The following is a 24,564-nucleotide window of genomic DNA, read 5'->3' as shown; positions in this document are numbered from 1 at the left end:
CTCTCTGCCGCACTGCGCTCTGAGAGCTGCGTAACGCTGCACAACACCGTGTGGGGCAGGACTCCGCAGCACAGTGCCAGGCAGCGCAGCGCAGTGTGCACGGTGGGGTCCAGCACGCAGCGCAGGGCTGAAGATACAGTGCAGAACTGTGCAGCACGACGACGCAGGCGCCGCACAGCGCGGTCCAGGGCGACACCGCGGAGCACGGTGCAGCGGGACTGGCTGCAGCTCGGCACACGGCAGTGCAGTGCGGGCAGTGTCCTGCAGGGCGGTGCAGCCCAGTGCAGCGCTGTCTACCATGCAGCACAGTTCAGGCAGCCGTCCTCACACGCAGCGCAGCGCCACACGCGACAGTTCCAGGCTGCTCTGTCCTCGCCCACGGGGCTGTGCTCGGCTGCCCTGTACAATGACACTGTGCTCTGCTCACCGTAGGTTCTCCCCGCTGTGCTTCCTACTCGCAGCTCCTCCTGAAGGAAGGTGAGAGGCTGGCTCACATGGGACACACCTTGATGAGGCCTCGAAAGTCAATCTACAGAGCAGGCTCTGCAGGAAAGAGCCCCCCGGACACTCTGGGGCACAGGCGGGGGCTGTCAGGTCGAGGTATCTGGTGCTTGCTGGGGGCCTGGCTCACCCGCAGGACCAGGAAGCAGATGCTCTAGCTGGTGGAGGGAACCCCCAGCCCTTAGCCCCCTGCGACGATGCCAAGACACTGCTCAGACCTCCTGGTGCTCCATCTAATTGTGTCACCTGGATTCCGGAAAATTCTCTGGCTTAATGACAGCACAGAAAGAATACCTAACAAGTTTCCTTTTCTGCAGATCACACTGAATGAGCAAAAACCTCCAGAACAGGGCCCATGTCAGATGCAGAGACTTGTAGCTAGAAGTGAACTCAGAAGACACTTCAGGCCCCTCATTTCACAAAAGAGGGAACAGACAGAAGCAGTTTCTTCATCCCTGTCACAGGCCATGGAATGTCAGGGCGAGGATAAGCCCACAGCCCTGCACCTCCCTCCATACCACACACTTCTGTCTGGGACCAGAACATACGAGTCCCCTGACTTCACAGACTAACCTGGAACCATGGGACCACAAGGGCACCCGATCACTGCCCCACAGGCCAGACACAAAGGGGCCCACGGAGGACCCACGCGCACAGAACTCCCTCCCACTTGGGGGCCGAACTTCCTGTCTCCTCAGTAAGAAGATCAAACCCCATCACTTCACAATCAAGAACAGCCGTGGTTCCAGAGGACAACTTACTCACCAGATGACCATCTTGGAAATGTCCAGCAGCCCCATCTCTTCCTGGGGGAGGAGTTCCAGAGGTCCAGCTGTGGGGCGGCTACCATGGCAACCAGACCAACACGGAGAGGCCCCTCGATACCGCGCTCCAGGGAGGCAGCATGACCCAAAACACCTCTCCTGCCACCAGAGCCAGACTACCCACGGGGACCTGACAGCCGGCCGGGTGGAAGCAAGTCCCTGAGAGGGTCTCATAGGCCCCCACCCTGTGTCATCCACCCAACGCCCCTGCTGCAGGTCTGAGAGGACACCGCGCAGCCCAGACGTTTCCCGAGGAAGGAAGGCAGGCTCCCTCCATCGGTCCCTGTCCCGACAGAGGCCGTAGGCTGCTTCAGCACCAGCCAGGGGCTGGGGCTCCAGGCATCAATCGTCTTTATGGAAAGCATGAGATCTCACACAAATCAAACGTGCTCCTCGGGCCTCGGAGGACCTGCTTGCTGCCCCATCAGGCTCCCTGGCCTCAGAATCCCCAGAGGTCTTCTCCTGAAAACAGACCAGGAGGGAGAAAGGGTCTTTCACGACAGCTGGACTTATTTCTTGGCCCCAAGTAGAAATTTCATAAAACATTGGTAACCTTATTTAAACAGAAAATGAACACTAAAAACGCCTTGTGCCCCCTGCCAATTCTTGCAAAGAAGGAGCTGCTTGGATAACACTGAGTAGTTATAAAACATTTATCTGAAATAGTTTACATAGAACTACATCATACTCCGTGATATATTTCTGATCACAGGCTCCCCAGCCCAAACCGACCAGGCCATTCAGTGGAAGCCAGGGCTTCTTGGAGGTGGGCCTGGAAAGGGCCTCCTTCAGCTGGTTCCTTTCTAACACGAGTCAACACAATAACCATCATCTCAAGGGGAGGGGTGCTCCTGGGGCCGCAGTGAGTGAGGTGGGAGCTCAGGGCACGGCCGTGGCCACAGCTTCCAGCCCCAACACTCGGGCTCACACCCAGGATTCTGAGCCTCGGCGTCATGGCCAGTAAACAGGGCCAAGGACAGTGCGTATCCTTGGGGCGGAGGGTGGGCTGGGGCCAGGTGCACAGGTGAGACACACCTGGCCTGTGTGCTACGCGCACACTCACCCCCGGCGGCCTCCCACATCCCTCTGGCTGCCACATAAAAGCTTAAATCCACACCTGGGGGCTGGTCCTTGTTGACCAGCGCCTGCCCTGCCTTTTCAGCTCCCAGCTGCCTCCCCACCCCGGCCGGCAGTGGCCCCTCCAGACCTGTTTTCTGATCTGTGACCCAAGAAGCTGAGCCACAGGAGAGCCTGGCTCTTCAAACACCAGCAGCTGGGAGCACCCAGCCCCTCAGCTCAGGGGCCAAGGTCATTCCCGCAGCATCCCTGCTGCCCTTGGCCTGAGCACCGGGAGGTGCCACAGACACCACCCCCTCCATCCTCCTTCTTTTCCTGAGCAGAGGGCAGCTGGCAAGGCTCAGAAGAGGGTTCTGGGAGCTCATCTTCTCAAGCAGCACACATGAGCTGCTCTCACCATGTGTGATCCCACGCTGGACCCCACATGGGACCCCACCAGCACAGGACCCCACCAGCGCTGGACCCCACACTGCACCCCATGCTGCACCCCATGCTGGACCCCACACTGGACCCCACCAGCACTGGAACCCACACTGGACCCCAGCAGTGATGGACCCCACACTGCACCCCATGCAGCAACCCATGCTGGACCCCACACTGGACCCCACCAGCACTGGAACCCACACTGGACCCTGCACTGCACCCCACACTGGACTCCACACTGCCCCCCACGAGTGCTGGACCCAACACTGGGCCTCGCACTGCACCCCACACTGGACCCCACACTGGACCCCACCAGGGCTGGACCCCACACTGGATCCTGCACTGCACCGCATGCTGGACCCCACACTGCACCAAATGCTACACCCCATGCTGGACCAAACACTAGACCCTACCAGTGCTGGAACCCACACTGGACCCCGCACAGCACCCCACACTGGACCCCACACTGGACCCCACACTGCACCCCACACTGGACCTCACACTGGAACCTACTAGCGCTGGACCCCACACTGCACCCCAAACTGGACCCCACACTGCACCCCGTGCTGCACCCCACACTGCACCAAATGCTACACTCCATGCTGGACCCCACACTGGACCCCTGCAGTGCTGGACCCCACACTGCACTCTATGCTCGACCCCACACTGCACCCCACCAGCACTGGAACACACACTGGACCCAGCACTGCACCCCATGATGGACCCCACACTGGACCCCACCAGCGCTGGACACCACACTGGACCCTGCACTGCACCCCATGCTGGACCCCACCAGTGCTGGAATCCACACTGGACCCCACACTGGACCCCCCGGTGCTGGACCCCACACTGGACCCAACACTGCACCCCATGCTGGGCGCCACATTGGACCCCACCAGCACTGGAACCCACACTACACGCCATGCTTCACCCCATGCTGGACACCACACTGGACCCCACCAGTGCTGCAACCCACATTGGACTCTGCACTTCACCCGATGCTGGACCCCGCACTGCACCCTATGCTGGACCCAACACTGGACCCAACTAGCATTGGAACCCACACTGGACCCCACACTGCACCCCATGCTGGACCCCATGCTGAACCCCCACTACACCCAATGCTACACACCATGCTGGACCCCACACTGGACCCCACCAGTGCTGGACCCTACACTGAACCCCATGCTGCACCCCACGCTGGACCCCACACTGCACCACATGCTGCACCCCATGCTGGACCTCACACTGGACCCCATAAGGGCTGGAACACATACTGGACCCCACCAGTGCTGGAACCCACACTGGACCCCACACAGCACCCCATGCTGGACCCCACACTGGACCTCACCAGAGCTGGAACCACACTGGACCCCACACTGAACTCCACACTGGACCCCACACTGGACCCCACCAGTGCTGGAACCCACACTAGACCCCACACTGCACCCCACACTGGAACCCACCAGTGCTGGACCCCACACTGGAGCCCACCAGCACTGGACCCCACATTGGATCCCACCAGTGCTGGGCACCACACTGGACCCCGCACAGCACCCCAGGCTGGACCCCACACTGCACCCCATGCTGGACCCCACACAGGACCCCACTAGTGCTGGACCCCACACTGGACCCCGCACTGCAACCCACGCTGGACCCCACACTGCAACCCACCAGCTCTGGTCCCCACACTGCACCCCGCACTTCACCCCACACTGGACCACACACTGCACCCATGTTGCACCCCATGCTGGACCCCACACTGCACCCAATGTTACACCCATGCTGGACCCCACACTGGAACCCAGGAGTGCTGGACCCCACACTGCACCCCACACTGGACCTCATACTGGACCCCACCAGTGCTGGACCCCACACTGGACCCCGCACTGCACACTGGACCCCACACTGGACCCCACACTGGACCCCACCCTGGACCCCACCCTGGACCCCACCAGTGCTGAACCCCAACTGGACCCCACACTGCACCCCATGTTGGACCCCGCACTGGACCCCACCAGAGCTGGAACCCACACTGGACCCCGCACTGGAACATCCAGTGCTGGACCGCACACTGCACCCCACACTGAACCCCATGCTGCACCCCATGCTGGACCCCACACTGGAACCCACCAGTGCTGGACCTCACACTGGACCCTGCACTGCACCCCATGCTGGACCTCACACTGGACCCCACCAGCACTGGAACCTACACTGCACCCCATGCTGGACCCCATGCTTGACTCCACACTGGACACCAGCAGTGCTGGACCCCACACTGCACCACATGCTGCACCCCATGCTGGACCTCACACTGGACCCCTCCAGCACTGGACCCCACACTGCACCCCAGGCTGGACCCAACACTGGACCCCACCAGTGCTGGATCCCACACCAGACCCTGCACTGCACCCCACAGTGACCCACACTGGACCCCATCAGTGCTGGAACCCACACTGGACCCAGCACTGCACCCCATGCTGGACCCTGCACTGAACCCCACCAGCGCTGGACCCCACACTGGACACTGCACTGTGCACTGCACCCCACACTGGATCCCACACTGGACCCCACCAGTGCTGGACCCCAACTGGACCCCACACTGCACCCCATGCTACACCCCACGCTGGACCCCACCAGCGCTGGAACCCACACTGGACCCCGCATTGCACCCCAAACTGGACCCCACAGTGCACCCCACACTGGATCCCACACTGGATACCACCAGTGCTGGAACCCTCACTGGACCCCACCAGTGCTCAAACCCACACTGGACCACACACTGCACCCCACAGTGGACACCACACTGGACCCCATCAGTTCGGGACCCCACACTGTACCCTGCACTGCACTCCACTCTGGACCCCACACTCAACTCCACCAGCACTGCACCCCACACTGGGCCCTGCACTGCACCCCACACTGGACCCCACTCTGGAACCTCCAGTGCTGGACCCCACACTGCACCCCACACTGGACCCCACACTGCACCCCATGCTGCACCCCATGCTGGACCCTGCACTGGACCCCACCAGAGCTGGAACCACACTGGACCCCACACTGGCCCCCACACTCGACTGCACCAGTGCCAGACCCCACACTGGACCCCGCACAGCACCCCATGCTGGAACCCATACTGGACCCCACCAGTGCTGAAACCCACACTGAACCCCACACTGCACCCCACACTGGACCCCACCAGTGCTGGACCTCACACTGGACCCCACACTGCACCTCATGCTGGACCCCACACTGGACCCCACCAGTGCTGGAACCCACACTGGACCCCACACTGCACCCCACGCTGGACCCCACGCTGGACCCCACACTGCACCTCATGCTGGACCCCACACTGGACCCCATGCTGCACTCCATGCTGGACCCCACAATGGACCCCACCAGCACTGGAACCCACACTGCACCTGGCACAGCACCCCACACTGCACCCCATGCTACACCCATTGCTGGACCCCACAGTGGACCCCACCAGCGCTGGACCCCACACTGGACCCCACACTGCACCCCACACTGGACCCCACCAGTGCCAGACCCCACACTGGACCCTGCACTGCACCCCATGCTGCACCCTATGCTGGACCCCACAGTTGACCCCACTAGAGCTGGAACCACACTGGACCCCGTACTGAACCCCACACTGGACCCCACCAGTGCTGGACCCCACACTGGACCTCCTGGTGCTGGACCCCACACTGGACCACACACTGCACCCCATGGTGGACCCCACACTGCACCCCATGCTGGACCCCACACTGCACCCCATGCGGGACCCCACACGGGACCCCACCAGTGCTGGAACCCACACTACATGCCATGGTTCACCCCATGCTGGACCCCACCCTGGACCCCACCAGCTCTAGAATCACACTGGACCCTGCACTGAACCCCATGCTGGACCCCACACTGCACCCCATGCTGCACCCCATGCTGGACCCCACAGTGGACCCCACCAGTGCTGGACCCCACACTGCACCCCACACTGGACTCCACACTCGACTGCACCAGTGCCAGACCCCACACTGGACCCCACACTGCACCCCATGCTGCACCCCATGCTGGGTCCCACACTGGACCCCACCAGCACTGGACCCCACACTGCACCCCACATTGGACCCCACACTGCACCCCATGCTACACCCCATGCTTGACCCCACACTGCACCCCATGCTACACCCCATGTTGGACCCCACACTGGCCCCCACCAGTGCTGGACGCCACCAGTGCTGGACCCCACGCTGGACCCCACACTGCACCCTGCACTGCACACCACATTGGACCCCACCAGTGCTGGACCCCACACTGGACCCCGCACTACACCCCATGCTGGACCCCACACTGCACCCCATGCTGCACCCCATTCTGGACCCCGCCAGTGCTGGACCCCACACTGCACCCCATGCTGGACCCCACACTGGACCCCACACTTCACCCCACGCTGGACCCCACCACACTGCACCCCATGCTGCACCCCACACTGGACCCCACCAGTGCTGGACCCCACACTGCATCCCGTGCAGCACCCCACACTGCACCCCACCAGCGCTGAACCCCACCAGCGCTGGACCCCACGCTGGACCCAAGGGGCCCAAGAGGCACCAAGGCAGCAACCACGGATGACACTGGTCAAACATCTTGTGCCACTGGGCTCCAGGTTCTGTGGGGTCAGATTCTTAGGCAGGTGGGGGCCCTTCATTAAGAAAAACAATACACAGTTACAAATAGGAAATGACACTAAAACTTCACCAGAATGAAAAAAGAAACCACACCAAACTAAGTGAGCTCCAGGGACTCAGACCCTTTCTCCCAAAAGCCCTTGACTAGAAATGCGTATAAACAAGGGCTTTCAGGCAACAACCCGCTTCCTTTTCACCCAGAACACCCCCACATCCCACAGCCCAGGCAAGGGGGTCCCTGAGCTGCAGACTCTCCCCTGCTGCCGGGGGAGGGAGAAAGCTCCTTGGTCGGCTGTCCCCCCGCCTCCCCGTGCCTGCCCTGGCCTCTGTGAACCAAGTCCTGCACCGTGTCTGCAGAGGATTCTCAACCCACAGGAAAAGCAGGGATGTATTGCGTGTCAATGTCAGGGTCCCCAGGTCCACATACGGCACGGACGTCAGCCTGCAACCAACACCGAACAGAAGCAGAAGCGTGAACACAGGTTCTCAGGGCCTGACACGCCCCTCACACTGGTCAGCTGAGTCCCCGTCCCTATAGTGCTGCCCAGGGCACCCCTGACCCCTGGCCAGCGGCCCCGAGTCAGACTCGGGAGGACTCCAAACCGTAAACCGCCGAGGAAATGTATACACTGTCCCTCGTCCCAACACTCTCTTCTGAGGGATGCTTCTGTGTGATCCAGCTTTGAGTTTTCAACACTGTCATATTTTCTAAACTCCGGGCTCTTCCATTTACTTTAGGGCCATGGCCCTCGGCCTCCCTGGAGGGAAAGCTAAACAGTGTGGTCAGCACTCGGCGTTCCCACGCTGCCATGAAGACCTCTGTCCTCAGGCTACTGCGAGTGGCTGCCCTGCCCACCCCCGCATGGTCCCCACCCCCATGTGGTGCCCACCCACGGTGAACCCAGGGGAGCCAGGATCGTGTGTGCGGATCCGGTCCATGCAGCGGGCAGCTCGGCCCCCGACCACCAGAAGCTAAGGGTGCAGAGCTGGTTCATGGACGCGGATAGAGGTCCACACCACATCCATGCATGAAAACCTAGATCACAAGACCTAATACAATACGACCTTACTTATGTAAATAACTATCTGTCTGTCTTTGCATATTTCATGTACACACAAGAAGATTCTAGAATAGTGTTCAGTCAACAAATTAACAGGGATGATTTCTAAACAATTGGATCTCGTCTAACTTTGACTTCTTTATCTGACCTTCTCTATAGACAGATACAAAAAATATGCACAGCGTGCAAAATATGTTTTATAATGAACAATGAGTATTTTTTCAAAAGGAGCAAAACATGTGAAGATGAAGGCAGTGGGGCCGGGGGCTCAGGGGGAAGCCTAGTGGAGGAGTCTGCTGGGCAGGGAGGACCAGGGCGAGGAGGGCAGCCTCTTCCTGAGCTCCTCCTCCTCGGGATGAACTGTGCTGAGGTACAAAATGCCCTCCTTTTTTGCCATTTTCTCTCTCAACACTGCTCCAAATTCCCAGTCCTAAAGGATGAAATGCAGACGAGAACAAGACGGGGCTGCACTGAAGCGGGAGGCACCTGGCATGAGCATGGGGCCTGAATTCAGAATCTGAAGACCTGGTTCAGATCTGGTCTGGCTGCTCAGTGACCAGCAGTGACAGAGTCAATAACACTTCCCAAACCTCCGTCTTCTTGTCGAAACACATTTTCACCTGGAAACCTTTAAGGCCATGCATTTAACGATATCATCTCCACCTCTGGGTGGTGCTGAAAGGAAAACCGAATAACTTTATGTCTGTATTTTGTGTTTCTTAGAGCCTCAGGAATAGTCGCCAGCCTCCGAAGCTGTGTCCACCTCCCCTTCTCTGGACCAGGGGCTATGGTCACCCTGGTCTCTGCCAAAGCAGTCCCACCTGCTCATCTCAGAGCCCTGTCCCCCTGCCCTATGGAGCCCCCAGCCTGGCCCACTGAGGTCAGCAAAGATTTTCAGCCGCTGGCATATCGTTTTCCTGAGCAAAGGGGGACCAGGCTGGCAGACACCTCCTGCCCCCCGCCTCCTGCCTGGAGCACAGGAGGGATGTCTGGATAGGAGCTGGCATCCTTGTACCTGGGACAAAAACCGCACACTGATGGGAGAGGACCAGAGGATGCTGTGTCCGCACCAGCCCCAGTCTGCCTCTCTCTGGACGTCTTGAGAAAAGGGGAAAACAGACGCCGTCCCAGCGTGTTGACTGAACTTCTGTTACTTTCAGGAAGCGCCACATCAGCTGATAGGGGAAACCTGCCTGTTTTGAGGCCTCAGCAGCCAGACACGGAACCTGCATCAGTTCCACAAGTTCTATACACGTGTCAGGCTTTCAGCTACAGCCACAACCGCGCCCGGCACGGGTCTCGGAGCCTGAACCTGGGACGCGACCAGCCATCTCTCAGGCGCGTGGTCTTGCCGCTGGGGAAAGTCTTCATCCTTCCCCGGGCCTCCGACGAGCCCGCGACCGGCGAAGCTCACTCTGATATCGGCCCCGAAAGACCCGGGCTGGGTCCAACGTGAGACCCGGCCGCTACCTCCCCGTCCTCAGCGCGCCATCCCCGCCCCCATCCCTTGCCAGAACGACCGAGTGTCCTGGCGCCTCCCAGCACCGAGCACCTAGCATGGACACGCGGAGCTCAGAGGCCTGGGGCGATAGGGGTGATCAAAGGTGGCTCAGAAGCTGTGGACCCCGCGCCTGCCAGCAGATCTGCGGCCGCAAGGACGCTACAGATTGAAGGCTATTCACACAATGCGCCCACGGCCACGTGTGTGTGCGCACAGGCACTTGGGGAAACTCTGCACACACGTGCGCACTGTGTATCCACACATGCACGCATCTGCCAGCAAGGCGGACTGACAGCACTGACCCTAAACTCAGTATCCTACCCCCTCCCCACCCCCCCACACAACAGCAACTGAAAGGCAAACAGCGAGCCCAAGAACGCGGGAATTAGGAGCTGCTCAGAAGGTGACAAGTGCAAACGTGTGGCCCAGGGCTCCAGGGTCCAGCTTTGTACTTGGTCATTTCCTATGGCCATTCCTATGCAGGTAGAGCCCAGCACCAAGCCCAGCACCCGCAACCAAGGTGGGGTGACCGTGCCGGAGGAGGGCAGAGGGCCCTTTCCGGCCTGCTCTGTGTGGCTGGAATATTGGGGGGGGGGTGCTGTGCAGCTGACTGAGACTGTCCTGTCCCCGCTTACACGGCTCTCACCACTGCCCCGAAGCAGGTGGAGACAGACCCAGAGCCCCTGGATCAGGAGGCCCCAGGCACTGCCAGCTGCCCCACCACCATCCTGCCAAGGCCGTAGCCCAGGGGTGCTTCTCACTAGGAAGGGGACGGCGTGGGGCAGACAGGAAGCGCCCACGAGGCTCCCAGCTGTAGCTCTGCCCCAGCAGCACGGTCCATCTGCGGGTCTGTTCGTGGGTCCATCTGAGGGGACAAGGGGCCGTCAGGCAGGACCCGGAGGTGGCCCCCTGGGGAACCTCGGCGGGCCTGGCTCTGTGGTTCCCATAGGGATCACGTAAAGCATCTCATGGGTAAAACTGTCTACTTTGCGCTGATGGCAATTCACCTTCACTCACCTATAGCGGCTCCACCCTTTTACTCTTCTTTTATATATTTTGATGTCACGACTTAGATCTTTTTATGCTGGGAATTCATTAACAAATTATAGTAGCCATAGTTAACTTTCATGCTTTTTTAAAATCTTTATATAATAGTTGAGTGGTTAACACACCGTTCTAACATAGAATTACAGTTTTCTAATTCTGATGTCTGTTCTTCACCTATCCTAAGGTGTTGTGTACTTTCGTATGTTCTTATATCACTGATCAGTGTCTTTTCATTTCAGCTGAAAGAACTCCTTTCAGCCTGTCTTGCAGGGCAGGTCTAATGGTGCTGAACTCCCTCAGATTTTGTTCTTCTGGGAAAACCCTTATTTCTCCTTCATATCTGAAAAATAACTTTGTTTGATAAAGTATTCTTGGTTAGCAACTTTTGTCTTTCACTGTCTCCCGGCCTGTAGGGTTTCTGCTGAGAAATCTGCTGGTGGCCTAACAGGGGCTTGTTTGTAGGTTACTTTCTTTTTTCCACTGGCTGCCTTTAAGATCCTTTCTTTATCACTGATTTTTTTGACAGTTTCACTAGAATGTGTCTGGGAGAAGGTCTTTTTGTATTGAGAAGATAAGGTGTTCTATTAGCTTAGTGGACTTGTACCTCTAATTCCTTCCCAGGTTTGGGAAGTTCTCAGCTGTCACTTCTTTAAATAAACTCTGTCTCTTTCCCCCCTTCTCTGGCGCACCAGTTATTATCGTATTTCTTTCTGAGCCAATCTGGTAGCTCTCATAAGGTTTGTTCACTTTTGTACATCTCCGTGCTCTATTCTAACTGAATTATTTCTCTTTCCCTACCCTCCAAGTTACCGTGCTTTCTTCCGCCTGGTTTGCTCTGTTTCTAATTCTCTATCGCACGCCTCCTCTCATTCCCTGAACTCCTCGGCTCCAGAATCTCTGTTTGTTTCTTTTTTATAATTCCGATGTCTGTGGTAAAGATACCCTCTGTTACTTTGATTTGTGAGTTCGTTGAGCTGCCTTTCTCAGTTTTCTTGTAGCTGATGGAATTTCTTAACAGCTATTTTGAATTCTTTACCAGTTAGATTGCAAAGTGTAACCCTTTCTTGCAGTTCAGTTGCTGAAAAATTATTTTCTTTTTCTAATACCACATGTTCTTGACTTTTACCAGTGTTTGACAACGTGTGCTCCTTTCACATTTGAAGTAGCAGCACCTTCCCTGGGTGAGAACTCCTCTCTCGTGCTTTTCGCTCAACAAGCCGACGCTTAGCACCGTTTCCTCGGTGCCAGGAGGTGGCGCTGCGGAGCGGGGGTGCGCGGGGCAGGGGCGCGCTTGGAGCTCTGGGCGGGGCGGGCTTGGCGCCCGGCTGCGGGTCCCCAGGGTCGCGGGCAGGGGTCCTCGGGTAGGGCCTCCCGGAGGTGCGGCGGGCGCACCTGCTGCAGGAATCCCGGAGCAGAGGGCGGAGCCGCAGCCCTTCGGTGCGCCCGCTCCCCCATCACAACCCCGCCTCAGATACCCCGGGCTGCTGCAGAGACAGGTCCCCAGGCTGTACCCGCGCCGCTGGGTCAGCCGGACGGGCGCTCACGACGGCCCACCGTCTCGGTCAGAGACGTCCCCGCTGACACCTTGCAGTGCCTCCCGGAGCGGGGCTGACGGGGAGCGCCTCCGCCTGCTCTTCCTCAAAGCCCATCTCTGCCCCTACGGCATCCGGATGTCCCATGGGCGGGCTGGACCCCGCGCACTGTCAGCCACGGGTACCTGCCAGTTTTGCACCCCGAAGTTGCCTCTCCCATCACGGCATGTGGGGGTGGGCAGGCTACCGACCCCCTTGTACCCCCAGCCCCGCTGAGGCCTGTCTGCTGGCTCTCATTTGCACAGGTGGGTTTTTGCACAACTCCCAGGTGTCCTGGGTCATACGCGGGTGAGGCTCAGGTCTGTGTCCAGATAGCTGTAAATCAGAGGGAGAGAACAAGGGGATGAGTCTTTTCACCACGACCTGACCACACATTTAACCTATATGTGGCCTTAGAGCCAAAGCGAGTCTCAGGAATGGGGCACAAAGTTGCATCACGTTTTGGGGGGGGGGGGTTGTTTTGCTTTGTTTTTAATTTATTATTTATTTATTGGCTGTGTTGGGTCTTTGTTGCTGCGTGCAGGCTTTTTTCAGTTGCAGTGAGCGGAGGCTCTCATTGCCTTGGCTTCTCTTGTTGCAGAGCACGGGCTCTAGGCACATGGGCTTCAGTAGTTGTGGCACACAGGCTTAGTTGCTCCACGGCACGTGGGAATCTTCCTGAAGCAGGGCTCAAACCTGTGTCCCCTGCATTGGCAGGCGGATTCTTAACCACTGCACCACCAGGGAAGCCCCTGGTTTTGTTTTTAATCCCTTCCACCAATCTCTGTCTTTTCGTTGTGGAGAGTTTAATCCATTTAAAGTTAAAGAAATTGCACATAAGGAAAGATTTCTGCCACTTGTTTCTATATATTTCATGTCACTTTTGTCCCCCATTTCCTCCATTACTGCCTTTTATGTCCCTTTGCAGGGACATTTTGATTCTTTTCTCAGTTCCTTTTGTGTATATGTTATAAATGTTTTCTTTGTGGTTACCATCAGGATTACATATAATACCGGAATTTGAAATGATATCAACTTCAATCACATAGAACTCTGCTCCTACACGGTTCCACGTTACTGATGTCACAAATTATATCTTTATACGTCATGATTCTGTTCACTTTTTTAAGTTCTTTTTTCTGCCTCTTCCTCAGACTCCGTAATTTCAATTGTCCTATTTCAAGTTCACTGATTCTCTGCCTGCTCAAATCTACTACTGAACTCCTGTAGCAAATTTTTCATTTCATTTATTGTACTTTTTACCTCCAGTATTTCTGTTTGGTCCTTTTTATAATTTCTGCTTCTTTGTGTATATGTTCATTTTGTTCATACGTCATTTTCCTGATTTCTTTCCACTCTTTTTCCACGTTTTCCACTAAGGTCTTTGAGCACATTTAGGAGAGTTGTTTTTAACTTTTTGTCTAGGGAGTCCAGTGTTCTCCAGGACTCATCTGTTTGTTGATTGTTGTAGTAGGCCATTAGTTTTGAGATTTTCCTGAAATATTTTTGCAAAGACAAGTCTCTGTCCCATGTGATCACTTGAGTGTCCTTTTCGCTGTGTTTGGTTGATGTGACAGAGTCACCCTGAATGTCAGGCGCTCTCCCAGTCTTTACCAGTTGGCTCCTTCTGGGGAATTGCTTCAACACTCACTTAGGCTCACTTGAGCCTGGGAATCAGCCCAAGGTAAAGGCTTAATGTCTTCTTGTGTCTTTTCTGAGCATGCATCTGGCCGAGGTATGCATTTGGATTCCTAGTTCTCCTACATACACAGCTGTTTTGAACACCCTAATTCCCAGAGTCTCACCCCAGCTTGTCCTCCGGCCCTAGATTGTCAACTGTATGTCTCGCCCTGGGCATCTGTGAGTCTGTGTAGCCGTTGGGGCACTGCCCATAGCTTTTCCTTCTAAGTTCTGAGTTAGGCAAAACAGGTGAGCACCTTGCACTTATCTTGTAAGTATCCCCCAGGCAGTTTAGAATAGACAGACAGTAATTTCCCAATAAGGTCTGCTCTGCTCCCTCCAGTTTAAGGGAGGGACCTGGGAACTGGCTTCCATGGCTTCACACCTGCCACCACTCCAGGGAAGGAGGGGGTGAGAGTAGTAAGAATGCCACAGAACTTTCCAGCCACTTTGAATATGGCTTTTTCTTGACTGGGCGTTTGCGGGTGACTGTAAACTGGCTGTCTTCCAGCCCTAACAAAGCTGGTTGAGACAGTTTGTTTCTTTCCATGCTTCTGTCCTGGAGCAAGAGCCCCAGAGCTTCTCAGGCAGCATCTGGCTAGTATTAACCCCTCTCCCAGTTCTTGTTTTTATTTTACCACTTTCATTCACATTTCTTGAACTTCCTCTAGTATAGTGACCTTTTGAAAGGATGTACAGAAGTTGGCAATGTATTGATATTACTTTGGCCGATGGCATTTTCATCACACTGCCTTTCAGATGGTCTCGTCCAGCATGTTTTATGTCTCCACCGGCTTCCTTCATCTGCAAGTCTCTACTGAGAGCTTTAAAAGACTCAGGATCAATCATCTTGTACTCCCAGTCTTCTGTCCTGCCCTCTTAATGTTCTCACCAGCATCCATCCCATAATCAGAGTCCTGTGTTATAGCTATTCTGGCTTTTAATGAACCATAAACTAAGGTTCCCAAGCCATGAAATCTCCCCAGGGAGAGAAAAAAATAAAATAAAATAAAATAAAAATCTCCCCAGGGAAAGCAGCCAGCAGGTGTTGATGGCCTTGCAGGTGCCAGAAGCACTGAGGCTCAAAGGTGATCATTATAGATGGACTCATCCATTCCTCACATTCCATCAGAAGAAATAATTTTGGTCCCCGTTTAAATTTTTAAGTGGAATTTTACTTATGGCAGTGAAAACCAGGAGATAGTTTATCAGAAAAAACAAAGGCTTTGAAATCAAATAGACCAGTATTCAAATACTGATGTTGGCACTTGCTAACAGCAAATTACTTAATTTCTATAAAACTCTGTTTCTCATCTGAAAAAAAAAATGGAAAAAGCAACAACTATCTTGTAGAGATAACATGAAAGTTAAATAAAATAGCGCATTAATGTGCTCTATTACTGTGCTAATACTGAATGTAAAGTTCCTTTCACTAGGAAAAAAAGGCAACAAAAATCTCCCCAAAGCTATGAATTCGAATGAATTTTATTAAAGAGATAGTCCATGGACGCCACACTGCGGATTTTGGTGCGTTCTTGTTTCCATACGCTTAACAGCACATAAATGTGCTGTGGCACACACACCAGGCAGCCGTAGGGTGGGTGGCTAGGGTATTTCTGGAAGACAGGTGGAGGCGCCCACTGGGGGGGATTTGCATGAGGGGTCAAGTCTCCTAAGAAAGATTTCTTCATAACAGAGGGGAGAGTCAAGGTCCACAGGTGTGGCCCACGTGCAGTGAGCACAGGTCCAAGGTGAGGTTTCCTTGAGTACAGACAAAACAGGGATGCCCGCTACTCGTGCCTGATCCCAGGAAGAGAGGAATGAAACCAGACCAAGAAGAAGGAACGCTGTTCCGCCTGACTTCCTCCGGACATCCAGGGCACGCGCTCACCCTGGTTTAGAAAGGAATGAGACACGAGTCAAGGAGAAACTCCCCCACTTTGGCACAGCCTCAGACCCGCAGCGCAGGAGCTGGACCAGGCAAGAGGGGGCCTGCGCCCGACCGCGCCCGCCTTAAACAGCAAACAGCTGAAGAAGGATGCGGCGCCAGGGCATGTCCTTCACGCGATGCCCTGGAACCCGCACCGCCAGGCCCTCCAGGCCCTCAGCACGAAGGGCGGCCGCGAACGGCTCGTGGGTTGAATCGCTGCGCTCAGCTGGCACCGCTGCTGCCCTGCACACGGGGGGACACGTCCCAGGGAGAACAGTCTACACACGTGTGTGGACAGTTAGCCTACCTTTTCAATCCCGCCTCCACATAAACGCAGCAGACGCTTGCATAACAGAGATGCGCCTCGGCACCCAGGTCGCCAAGAGCCCCAGCTCCTGCTTTTCTTGGGGTGTCTGTTCACGGATCCAAGGGTCCGCACACCAGCTCGGTACCCACCCCCGTGGCTGGGAAACAGCTCGCAACCTTAAACCATGAACATCACTGGCAAACCTGTGGATGCTGGTCTAGACACAGCAGATACAAAGCATAATACCGATTCTTTTTTTTGTTTTTTTTATAAATTTGTTTATTTTATTTATTTATTGAATGCGTTGGGTCTTCGTTGCTGCACACGGGCCTCCTCTAGTTGCTGCGAGCTGCGGCTACTCTTCATTGTGGTGTGCAGGCTCCACACTGTAGTGGCTTCTCCTGCTGTGGAGCAGGGGGCCCTAGGCGCGTGGGCTTCAATAGTTGCAGCACATGGGCTTAATAGTTGTGGCTCACAGGCTCCAGAGCACAGGCTCAACAGTTGTGGCACACGGACTTACCTGCTCCACAGCATGTGGAATCTTCCCAGGGCAGGGCTCGAACCCGCGTTCCCTGCATTAGCAGGCGGACTCCCAACCACTGTGCCACCTAGAAAGTCCCAATACCGATTCTTTATACAGTCAACGAGATGACATTTAATGCTAGAAACACAAGGTGTTTTATGTTCATAAAAATACAAATATGATAAAAATTACGTAAGCTATCATCAGGCTTTTTTAAATTAAATATAAATGTTCAGCTTTATTTCAATAACTTTTATTTAAGATGAATATGTATTTTTAAAATTTGCATTTAAGTTTTAATATTTTAAAAGAAAAATAATTTTCAAAAACATGAAAATATTAATTTTTAATAATTTTACACTTGTTTTAATTTATATTTTCATAAAATATTTCCACTTTAATCACTTAAAGCATTACTTTTTTTTAAATATCATGTTAATTGTGGGTTTTTTGAATAAATTTATTTATTCGTTGGCTGCACTGGGTCTTTGTTGCTGCACATGGGCGTTTTCTAGTTGCAGTGAGCGGGGGCTACTCTTCATTGTGGTGTGTGGGCTCCTCATTGTGATGGCTTCTTTTGCTGTGGAGCACAGGCTCTAGGTGCATAGGCTTCAGTAGTTACAGCACATGGGCTCAATAGTTGTGGCACATGGGCTTAGTTGCTCCGTGGCATGTGGGATCTTCCTGGATCAGGGCGCAAACCCGTGTCCCCTGCATTGGCAGGCAGATTCTTAACCACTGCACCACCTGGGAAGTCCCTAAAGCATTACTGTTTGAACACAAATTTTGTAAAAATCTTTATTACCTCTATATAATTTGTGGTTTTTCTGAAATAAAGCAAGAGAAAATAAATTTTATGTGATAAATATATATTAATTATGTATATTTTATTTTATTATTCATTCAAACATCTACAGAACACACATATATATGGAATAATAGTTAAATTCATCCTTGATATTTTGCCTTCAGTGTTATAAAAACTGTAGCTTTACATACATTTTTATTTTGTCATTATGAAGACATTTACCAGTTTAAAACAATAGAACCTGTACACTTGGTACCTATCTGTTGGTTTGATTTATAACTTTAATATTACACGTGGCACGTGGGCCACAACTGTCAGGAGCAGGCTGGATGGGGGGGTCCCAGAGACACCCCAGGCAAGGGACATCAGGGCCCCAACTGCTCTGGAGGCCGTGGGAGGAACCCCCTAAACCAGAGCAGGAAACAGGAAATGACAGCTCCACAGCTCAGAGCACAGCACCCCAGCCCCCGGGGGCAATCCCAGAGACTCCCAGAAACAGCTGGGGAATCTGGGATGAACTAGAACCCACGCTGTAACTGTGTGGAAAACAGATAGGAAACATCCCTGAGCTTCTCTCCATGTGACCATTTCTACCCCAAGACCACATGGCCTTAAAAATATTAAATTACACAAAGAAACAGAAAAGTCCCTCTCCTACCCAAAACTTCCAAAATGCACTTTGCGAACATTTAGACACATCTTAATTCTGCTGTAATAAGCAACGTAATATTCAGACAACCACAACATGAAACCCAGGAACAAGCCAGCTGAGCTGAGCTCCAGGGACTCAGGACAGGCAAGCGTCCAGCACACGCCACCCAGCTACCTGAGTAAACACATCCTCTCTAAGTGAGAAGAGCCCCTTGGCGTGGTCAGTGTTTACAAGCAAAACGCAAGCCCAGAGTAAATCCCCAGGCATTGCCGAAGGCAGACCACCAGCTGGTAGGGGTAACACCACACTTGTTACTGGAGGCCCCAGGGAAACCCAGTAGCACCAGAGCAAGATGCCCGTGGGCGGTGAACAGGCAAATGCCTGATGCCACCAATGAGATGTGGCTATGAGTGGAGGCCCACGCCCTGCCCTCAGGTCACAGCCGCCAGGCCAGGCCCTCCACCCTACGCTCAGAGTCAGCACTGGTCCTCACGCTCTGCTCCTCAAGCACAGCTTCCTTGATTTCATCTGTTTGGGGAAAGCATCTAGGTGACCTAGACTGACCACTCAGCACAAAATGTTTTTTAGGGGCCGAACTTTTTGTTAATAAGACCTAACTGAACTGAAAGGGCACGGAAACGGTCCACAGACAAAACTGACCCCAGCGCACACTGAGGCTTCTCAGCCACCTGACTCCTACAGAGGTACCTGCACACCTGTGCCCATCACGAGGTGGGTGGAGGCAGTGGATAAAAGAAATGTGGTCTGAACACACAACGGAGTATTACTCAGCCTTAAAAAGCAAGGAGATTCTGACACACAAAACGTGGGTGAAGCTTGAGGACATTATGCTCGGTGTTTCACAAACACAAAAGGACAATTGCTCTACATCTCCGTTCATGTGAAGTCTCTAAAGTGGCCAGTTCATAGGAACAGAAAGTAGAACGGTGGGGTGAGGGTGGGGGAGAGAAGTAAGTGTTTAGTGGGGCAGGGTTTCGGTTTTGCAAGATGAAAAAGTTGTGGAGACCTGTAGCACAATATTGTCAATGTACTTAACACTGCTGACCGTACAGTTAAAAATGGTTAAGACGGCAAATTTAGTGTTGCGTGTTTTCTGCCACAATCACAAAACTATAAAATACAAACATGCCTTGCCTGGCAAAGAATTCTGAATTCTTTTTTTTAATGTGATGAATGAATACATAATCTAAACTTGTTATGAGGAATTATTACTTGTAATAAAAAAAAATAGAATTTAAAAGTTAAACCAAGAAAAGGGGAAAGAACTCTGGAACTGAATAACCAAAGGGAAGCCCCAGAAGTGGTGGGCCTTCCACTCGGGTCCCAGGAGTAACTGCCGTATTGGATGCCTCATGGTGTCCTGAGCCAGATGTGGCATCAAGCAGTTGCTGCTACCTGTCCCCTGCCAGCCCCCGGCCCCCCAAGCATGGTGACCAGGACCTGAGACCTTCTGGCCTCCATCCACCCCAGCGTGTGTTCCCCTCACAGCCGTGTCCTAAACAGGCAGGCGCCAGCTCCCGTTTCTGTCCCTAGTCTAACGGCCTCAGTTTCCATCACTGGAGTACTTCACAGCCCAGCGTTCAAAAAATAAGTTCACTTACCTTCGTCTGAAATTATTACTTGGGAGAAGACAAATTAGGAAATTGCTTACCTGAAACACCTTTACTGAAAGAGTTCATATGTCTTCGTATAATATTAGGAAGCTGTTTTTAAAGGCATTGAGGCTCTTTTAGGTTTTTTCAGGCCATTATGCGCTGCGAAACCTTCCTTACATAAAATATTGAGACCGACCAAAGATGTCCCATGCTGCGCTAGTAAAAAACCAAGTGGACAAAGCAAAGCTCTGAAGTGCCCCTGAACAAACATGGAAATCTCTAGTGTTGATTAAAAACACCTGCCCACAAAATGGATCCTATAAATTGTGTTTTCATGCCCCAGAATCTGACACCTGAAGAGCAGAGAGTACCAAATAGATAAGCAGGAGAAGAAAGCCTCCCCTCCCCGCGGACTTGACAAGGCCTGGCTAGTTTGGTCCATATATGCCGAGCCTCGGTGCTGCCCTTGATAATTAAGGCTGTGCGTTTCGTGGGGAGGGGTATAGAACCCACCCAGAGTGAGCAGCTGTGAACAGGGACACCCTCCGCCTGAGTGATGGGGGAGTGGGGGGTGAGGCGTGACCCTCCACGAGATTTCCATTCTTAAGTAAAATGCCCTAAAACAACTTCACTGTGTACTCAACTCAAAGCAGCAGCTACAAGATTGCCCCCCCTCAAATCAGATGAGTTGCTCACCCACCCCAGTATTGTTTTGAGGACGTTTGACACAACCTTTGGATAAATCCCCTTGGATGAGTGAGAGTGTATCTGGCCCAGGACAAGAACCACACCCGCCAGGTGAGGTTTTATCATCATCCCGTGTGGCACGGCCCCGGTGTGTGGTTCAGAGACAACATGACCCCCACCTTTCCTAACAGAAGAGAAGGATGCAAACGTCCAGGTGCTCGCGGGGGTCACGGGCCTCTTGTTTGTCAGGGGCTGGACCTGGAAATGTCAGTCACCCGATTCCCGAGACTCCGTGACGCAGGTGGACCCAGACGCGCAGATCCCGCAGGCCCCCAGCCCCGCCCGGTCCAGAGCACACGCGGCTCATCAGACAGGCCCGCGGGTCACCACAGCCCGTCCTCTGAACAGGGGGCAGAATCCCACAGCTGCTGACTCAGGTCCCAGATTTGCACACGGCTTCCCTCCACGTCACCTTGGGAGCACCATCTGCCCACCACCCGCCTCCCGCGCCCCCCACCCCGCCCCCGCCCCACCCGGTCCAGCTGCCCCCATTCCGGGGTGAGTAACGGCTCTGAGAACATCTGCAGGCCCTTAGACGTGGTTTTCCTCCCACTCGGTCCCTCATGGTCACCCCACGTCAGCACAGGAGGAGCGCCCGACGGCACGGTGACCAGGCGTCAGGAATCTGAAGGGTGAAGGGCCTGCGGTGAGAGGTGGACGCGGCGGTCAGGGTGGGAGTCGGTGTCCCTGGGCCTCAGCCTCCTCAGCGTCGCGGGGGGATGACTGCGCAGCCCCTCACAAACAGGAAACCTACAGAGGCCGCCGTCACCTAGGAAAGGACACACCTGTCCCTGGAGTGAAGCGGGCTCTGCAGCAGGAAGAGCCGGGGAGAAATTGGGGAGGCTGTGTCCTCACGCAGACCACACCTGTTCAAGGGCAGCCTGGACAACCTTGAAGCCTTCCAGGACATGCCACCCGGATGATTCCCATACCCCTTGCCTGAGGGAGGCTCCCGGTACTCTCTCTACATCCCATTGTCGTCAGAGCGTCAATCACTCTCTGCGATCATATCATTTATTTCTTGCCATAATTGTCTCTCTCACTCTCCGGAAGGTAAGCTCCAAGGAGGCAGGACTTTGCCTGTCTTGCTCTGATGTGGTGAGGACTCCACACACACATGGGAGGAAGAGGGAGGGGGGAGCTAAAACGGAGACAAGCCTGTGCCGCTGCTCCAAACGCAGACAAGGCCCAGGCACCTCGTGGCCACCCTGGGGGCGCTGCCCGGCCGGCGGTGCCTGTAAACACTTGCTGGCCGGCGTCCAGGCCCAGCCCTGGCGCCATGTCTTTAATGGCTGAGTTTTTGTCTAGTAAAAAAGAATTGGCACCCAACCAATAATTAAAACATTAAAATGACTGTTAAGTGTTTTATTTAAATTTTTTCCAGTCTATTTTCTTAAGGAAATGTGCATTTCAGCCAGTGGTCTTGGTCTAGCTTTTAATGACTTACTTATATGTCATATTTTAAGTCACTGCTCTACTGATTGGAAATTATTGTCTTTGGAGGGAGACTACAAGGGTGCGATAACTTCTTGAAGGTGGCTGTGAACATTCATACGACATTCCACCCAAAGGGAATTACCTTACCTGGAATTCCCGTAAGCCCTCGGTCCCCAGTTTCAACTCTGTCAAGTTACCTGTTTATACGCCATTGATAGCAAAGCCTCCAGACTTGATCACCAATCTTCTAAATCTTGAACAGCCGCGTGTGCCCTCCCCGCCCCCACAAGGGCAGTGTTTCCCGTCCTCTGGGGCTGTCCCAGGCTGCCCCTTCCCCAAAAAGAGAAGGAAGGGGAATTCACCTAGCTGTCAAGGAACCCTACCTAGCACACACGGGGTTTGTAAAGGAAGATTACTCGCTAAGAGGTTTTCCTTACGTGTCCTGCAGACAAGAAAAGGTACCGGGAAGCGCAGGGCACCCCAGGGAGAGGAGTCTGGGTCAGAGGAAGCCCCCACCCAGAGAAGCGTGGGGGGAGCCCCCCTCCACGGGTATTTTAAGGCCCGTGTGCTGTGCCCGCCCTGCTGTTCACCTTCAGTCCCGACACAGGAGGGAATCACACGGTGGAGTCGCAAGGACTCACCGCCGCACTTACCCTGGGCCGTGCCTGCAGTAGGCTGTGGAGGCGAGGCTGGGAGGGCGGGCCGCCTCCGGGACGAGGACGCAGCCCGGCCCCACCCCCGGGCACCGCCCACAGCCCCACCCGGGGCGTCTGTCCTCGGGCAGCTCCTTCCAGGCCCCACCCTCACCTGGGGCTGGCTCGCCTCTCCAGGCAGGCCCCTCGCAGAGTTGAGCTTCTCACCTGCGGTCAGACGCCTGCTTCCCCCCTCCTGCCGCTGGCTCTGAGTCGGGGGAGGGACATGTGTCAGGAATGACCTGGACGACCCCGCCCGCCCTCTCTTCAGGGGTCACTGCTTTCTGCATGACTTACACTGGGGCCGGCCCTTCCCGAGGCAGCCGGAGGCCCCTGGGGACAGGACGGCCAGGCTAGGACACCTCCCTCAGGCAACGTGACTTCTTCAGCTGCACCTTGGTTCCCTTATCCTCAAAGGGTCTTCATCCTAAGACATCTGTGTGTCCCTTCAACACAGTCCTTCCACCAGTTCTCTGACAAGACCCACGGTCACAGCTCTAAGAATGCAACGTCCTAGAAAACCCTTAACATTCTGCTAAAGTCTTAAAGTGATTCCTAGCACGTGACAGTGGCCAGCATCTCCAAGTATCACACATGCAGGCATCTCACACACACACATAGGCATCTCACACACAGATGCACGTACAGGCATCACACACACACATGCATCTCACACACAGACACACTTACAGGCACCTCACACACACACATCTCACACACAGACGCACGTACAGGCATCACACACACACATGCACGCATACACACACGCCAGGGAATCCAGGACAAAGTGAGAGAGTAGCACTGACACATACACACTACCAAATGCAAAACAGATAGCTGGTGGGAAGCTGCTGCATAACACAGGGAGATCAACTCGATGATGGGTATCATTTAGAGGTTATGATGAGGGAATTTTTAAGTTTATAACTTTATTTTATCTCTGTTTCTGTAAAATCTGCTTGCTGTGCCGCAGTAAGAACAAGATGACCTAGTAGTCAACTGTAACCTTAAGATGTTCTGATAAATATGGAATGTCCTGCTCCTGCAAGTTTCTGTTTGGAAACCTCCCCACCTTGTGTGTAACACATAGCAACTCCCACGCTCTGTAACCTATAGTAATTATGTAACCAATCAGTTTGTGCCAAACTCAACTAGAGCCTTGTTTAAACCAACCAATCAGTCTGTGCCAATTATAACTATGTGTCTTAACCTATATAAGGAGAGAATTCACCTGGAACGCGGTCCAGAATTTTGGAGCGTTAGCTCCTCTGGGTCTGCTGGCTCAATAAACCTGAATTCTCCAACCCTCCGAGTGTGGTGCTTGGTCTCTCATGGGATCTGTTTTCTGCAACAGTTGGAGGGCTGGGATAGGGAGGATGGGAGGAGTCGTGGGAGAGAGGGGATATGGGGATATATGTATAAATACAGCTGATTCAGTTTGTTGTACAGCAGAAACTGGCACAACAGTGTAAAGCA

General features: G+C 54.1%; 1 long non-coding RNA gene across 1 annotated transcript; it reads right to left on the bottom strand.

The window, feature by feature from the left end:
- Positions 1-17,388: 17,388 nt before the first annotated feature.
- LOC130853048 (uncharacterized) lies at positions 17,389-23,075 on the bottom strand. Its single transcript, XR_009053652.1, has 3 exons — positions 23,050-23,075; positions 22,594-22,726; positions 17,389-17,963 (listed from the first exon to the last, which is right to left on the bottom strand). It is a non-coding gene; the product is annotated as an uncharacterized LOC130853048 (long non-coding RNA).
- Between the last annotated feature and the right edge of the window lie 1,489 nt (positions 23,076-24,564).

This window comes from Hippopotamus amphibius, chromosome 5 (assembly GCF_030028045.1).
Source record: "Hippopotamus amphibius kiboko isolate mHipAmp2 chromosome 5, mHipAmp2.hap2, whole genome shotgun sequence".
NCBI lineage: Eukaryota > Metazoa > Chordata > Mammalia > Artiodactyla > Hippopotamidae > Hippopotamus > Hippopotamus amphibius.
Note: the sequence above shows the minus strand (reverse complement) of the source record. Positions and strands in the feature narration are given on the sequence as shown.